At 40.4% G+C, this 5,239-nt stretch overlaps 2 long non-coding RNA genes across 3 annotated transcripts; both read right to left on the bottom strand.

Annotated features, from left to right (window-relative positions):
• Positions 1-396: 396 nt before the first annotated feature.
• Positions 397-917, bottom strand: LOC124622519. Of its 2 annotated transcripts, none has more exons than XR_006980638.1 (3): positions 793-917; positions 642-711; positions 397-471 (listed from the first exon to the last, which is right to left on the bottom strand). It is a non-coding gene; the product is annotated as an uncharacterized LOC124622519 (long non-coding RNA). The 2 variants fall into 2 exon arrangements; XR_006980639.1 differs by having other exon boundaries at positions 642-714.
• Positions 918-2,445: 1,528 nt separating this feature from the next.
• Positions 2,446-3,622, bottom strand: LOC124622674. Its single transcript, XR_006980674.1, has 2 exons — positions 3,518-3,622; positions 2,446-2,581 (listed from the first exon to the last, which is right to left on the bottom strand). It is a non-coding gene; the product is annotated as an uncharacterized LOC124622674 (long non-coding RNA).
• Positions 3,623-5,239: the final 1,617 nt, after the last annotated feature.

The following is a 5,239-nucleotide window of genomic DNA, read 5'->3' on the forward strand; positions in this document are numbered from 1 at the left end:
GGCATCACAGAGAGTAGGAGCACCTTGTTCTCGATCCAACTCTTATATACAATAAATTTCATTGTAATATTTAATCCGCATATCATCTGATAGATATATGCAGAATCCCATTTCCTGTTGTTTACTGACTGCCAAACTACATTACACACTTCAAATGTACCTGCATTTTAAGTGGAAGTTGAATTTCCCACACATGTATCCAAACCACTAGTACCTTATTCTTCAAGTTTCCCATTTTATAACTGTGTGACATCTGCTGCTGGTGACTGACTTCTGGAGCCGTAACAGGAACAAAGAGCTTTGAGTTACCATTTGCCAGTTTGCTCTTAAGGACTGTAACTGTACCTTCATTTTAAGTGAAAGGTGAAATTTGCCAAATGTGTATCCAAACCACTAGTACCTTATTCTTCAAGTTTCCCATTTTATAACTGTGTGACATCTGCTGCTGGTGACTGACTTCTGGAGCTATAACTGGAACAAAGTGCTCTGACTTACTGACTGACAATATACATTACACTTCAACACAAAACCACTAGTACTCTTTTAATGTAGCATAACAAATATATGCTATGCCCTACAGTTATGTCTCCATTTTAAGGGTGAGATCAAATCTGCCAAAAATGTACCCAAACTAGAAATACCTTACTGTTATAATATCCCAAGTATTAAACTGAGACTCATCTGCTGGTGTTGGTGTGCCTCTCGAATCCACTACTGAAACAAACATCTAAGATAAGAAAAGCATATTTTGGGACCAGTAATCTCTCATTAAATACAATAAATAACACGTACCCTGTAACAGGAAATTCAGGAGTTAGTACTGTTCATATTTAGAAATATAAGTTTTTCAACTTTGGACGCCTTCAGCCGTGTTCGCCTTTCATTTATAATGATACCAGTTTTAGAAAATATTCTTTCACACGGCACAGAAGTGGCCACTATATTGAATTTTTCCCTCACCACTTTAGCAATATTTGGGAAAATATATTGATTTTCACGCCACCATGCCAGTGGATCCTCACTTCTACTAATAACTGGGCTGTCCATGTACCTTTGTACTTCCACAATAGCAGCTGACTGAGGAGTGCCCTGGGGCTGTGTTGATTTTACAATTGCATCATAGACATCCCATACTGACAAGGGATCAGTGGTGGTTGAAGTTGACACAGTTTCATGGCTCTGGCCTGTGTTTGTCAGTCTTCTGTCACCCATCTTTTGTGCTACTAGTTCAATAAGCTGTTTCTTTGCATTATCTGCTGCAACTCGGCTTTCAAACACAAGAGATTTAAACCGTGGATCTAGTAGAGTGGCTACTCCTATAGATTTGCTCATCTCTACATTGTGGAAACGGTCCTTCAGGCCTTTTGTTAATTCTTCAATGATAGTCCTTGTCACACTGTTAAATGGCCGTTTCAAAAGTTCTGCACACACTGATAATAATCCCCTTGTCAGAACAATAACCTGAAAATTGGAATAAGTTCTATATAACACAAACAGTACAGTATCTCAGAAATGATTATGCCATAATACCACAGCTAACATTTGAGCAAGAAAAAAGCTGCTTAACTTACTTGGCTGCCAGTAGGATATGACTCAGCACTAAGCTGTGTTGAAACCTGTGCAAATGGCTTCAACACAGAGCAGAGTTCTGAGCAGACGTTCCATTCCTCGTCGGTCAGTTGTTCAAAATCAACTGTGAATAGTACAAGTGAAGTCTTCACTGCATCTTTAATTTCAACTATTCGCTCTAACATACACAGAGTAGAGTTCCACCTTGTTGGCACCTCCTGCACCAGTTTTTTAACATGACCTGCCCCATTATTTTGTTGGTATGTCAGCAGTCTTTCTGTTGCCTTGCAGCTTCTCTTGAAGAATGCTACAATAGTTTTCACTTTCTGCTGAACTGACACAAAATGTTTTAGTGCATTCTGAACAATAAGATTTAGTGTATGTGCATAGCACCCAAAGTGTTTCCACTGTAAAATGGATACTGCATTTTTAATATTTGGTGCATTATCCGTCACAACCAGCAAAACTTTGTCTGTCAGCCTGAAGTTATCTGTCGTGCCTATTAGAGATGCCGACAGATTCGGAGCAGTATGTGCACCAGACAATTGGGAACATCCTAACAACACCGATTGCAAGGTGAAATCTTCAGACACAAAATGCCCTGTCACCGCCATGTAACCTTCATTTGCTGCCGATGTCCAGCAATGTGTGGTCAAACAAACTGTCTTCGCAGCTGACAGTTTGTCTACCACTTTCTCCTTTGCTGCTGTGTATGCTGCTTGCAGCATTACATCTGAAATATGCTTCCTGCTTGGTAACTCATAACCAGGATTAAGGGCCCGCACAAAACCCCGAAACCCCGAATCTTCAACGACTGAAAATGGTTGGAAGTCTTTAGTGAACAGCTGAAGAAGTTGCTCATCTATCTTCTTTTTCTGATTCACTCCGATCCTTTTGGAGAGGTACGATGTCATAGAACTTTGAACACCTTGCTGCATTGAGGGGGCTGGAGCAGCTCGCTCCTCTTCCACACTACTGGTGCCAAGGATCACCTCTACAGGAAGGGATTCACCTAGAGAAAAATAGGTTTCATATCAGCATAAGCACAATAGAAATGATGCCATATTTTTGGTGATATATATTACATTGTTTGCGTACAGTATTCTACATGGTACTTACAGCTTGAATATTTACTTCATGCAAGTTGACAATTGACTCAGTTTTAGTAATGACTATAGCTTCAAGTTTCTTCTTTAATCCTAGCAACACCAACACATTTTCATTTTCAATAATGTGTATTGGGGGGAAGGGAGGGTACTGTATTACCACCCTAAAAAATATCTTAATTGTTGTTGACATATCATATTTTAAACAAATACTGATGTATAAGTAGGGCCCTGAACTTCAAAATATTCAATATGACTGTCACTGTGGAAAGTCACACGCATTATTAATGTGTCAAATTTTTGGGTTAAGTTTCACCACAAAATTTAAAACATTTATGGAATTCAGTTGAAGACTCCATTAAAAACAATTACCCTTTTCAAAATTTTAAAATATGAAACGGTATCTAATTTCCCCCCCCCCCCCCCCCCCCCCGGGCATCGTCAGGGTTACAAACAAATGATACACAGGAATGAGCACTGATACAATCTGCTATCCGATTAGTTACTAATAATTGCGAGACGACAGTTCATATATCACACAGTGGCATTTTATTAGCACTATCGTTATTACACCTGTAACAATAACTTCGAATTAAATAATTAAGTATTCCGGCACCATATGCAACATAATTTAATGTTTGAAAATGTCAAGGCAAACAGGTGCGGTGGTATCGACAGCTTAAGTAGTCACGACAAATGAAAACTTGCGTGTAAAAATGCACAAAGCACCACACTGTATAGCATGCTCTTATCTTAAAAAAATTAATAAAATAAAACAATAAATGATTATGCATGCACTGAAATAACCGTAATTGCAATAAATATATTTTTTCATTACTCACCCAAATCTAGCTCCGAAGGTCTTTGTGAAGAGAAATCCACAATTAAATGTGATTTCTGGAGATGTTTCTTTAAATTCGTCGTCGTCGATTTGTACGATAATTTCTAACCGCACAAAGTACATTTCGCAAACTCTCGATCAAGAATTTCGAAATATGACCACATTTCGCTTGTCCTCGACCTCTTCATGTTGGCAACTATTGGTAGTAAGCAACAACACAAAGAAAAACAAGAACGCGGAACGAAAGTCAATACCCTCTAACGCAACCAAAGGCCGGAAAGAGAGTGACACCTGTTCCAGTGTTCCGGAACACCAAGAATTGCAGAGAAATGAGACAATAGATTCCCGTTATTTGCCATCCCCTCTCCCCGATGGCCCGTAGCAGTACGAAAATATTTGTTCGCTCCAGTTACTACCCTCTCTGCAGTCTCTGGAAATATCACCGGGATCTACGACCTTTAACTGAAGTCACCGAGTCAGGAACGTCTAGACACACAGTTATTCCGTTACCAACTTCCAGGTTATCTGTGGTGGTAGCCCGATAACTGCCAGAGAACTAGAACTGCGAGCCAATAACGATAACGTCGATAACTGTCAGAGGAGAATACCGATCTCTGACAGTTATTTCCATAGTCGCTCGAATTCCTTAGTAACTCTCCTTGTACTACCCCTCCAAGCTAAATTAACACGTAAGGCGGTGGCTCAAGGTATCGACTGTACTTGTTAATGCCTGTACTGCAGCTCCTATCAGCCACGGCTCGGACATTAACTTTATTTAATTGTTTATACTAAAAGTAACGAAGGCCCACGAAATAGTACACAGTTCCTATCAACAGATGGCGCGCAGTCTCACAGTTATTCCCATGGTCTATAGAACGCCTTCCAAATGCGCAGTACGATCTTCGGTCAACAGATGGCGCGAGGCACTGTTGACACTAAACAGTTATTGAAATACCTGCCAGAATCAGAGGAACGGTTATCGCAGTAACCGTTACTTCTCAGTTACCGGTTATTTCTACCAGTTACGTTATTTTTTGCCCACCTCTACGGGATCTGATCTTCCTCGGAGTCGGACGGTCTTGCAACTTGGTCGCTCTTTTTCGGAAGAACTTAGAATTCTCGGACAGCCTTCGCGGCCAGGGATTGATACAGAATTGCTGCACGGCAGAAGTCGGCGCCTACATCATCAGGACGCTGCATAACGACGACGTGCTGCAGATTTCACTACTGGTATAGTGTTTTGTGGCTCCGGCATTGTAGGACCTTATCAATTTTATACTGAATCCTTCAGCAGCACGCACGCTCACTTTGTTACAAGTCCACCTTGCTTGTTTCTCCATGTGATCCCATTTTAGCTCTCACTACTAATTTCGATACTGCTATATAGCCGGGAGAGTAAAGTGTGATTCGTTAGGACCTCCAGTCGCTATCGTCAGTCTATGGCATCACAGAGTGTAGGAGCACCTTGTTCTCGATCCAACTCTTATATACAATAAATCTCATTGTAATATTTATTCCGCATATCATCTCATAGATGTATGCAGAATCCCATTTCCTGTTGTTTATTATGATAAAGTTCTCCTTTTTTGAGTAGACTACGATTTTTATTAAATTATTGCGAGTGTGCACTACTTATTTTACCAACTAGCAGGGTCCACCATCATTTCCTTCCGTTACCGTTGTGCGCATAATTAATTAACTGGTAGATAAGGAGGGGATGGAG

Source organism: Schistocerca americana, chromosome 7 (genome assembly GCF_021461395.2).
Source record: "Schistocerca americana isolate TAMUIC-IGC-003095 chromosome 7, iqSchAmer2.1, whole genome shotgun sequence".
NCBI classification, from domain to species: Eukaryota; Metazoa; Arthropoda; class Insecta; order Orthoptera; family Acrididae; genus Schistocerca; species Schistocerca americana.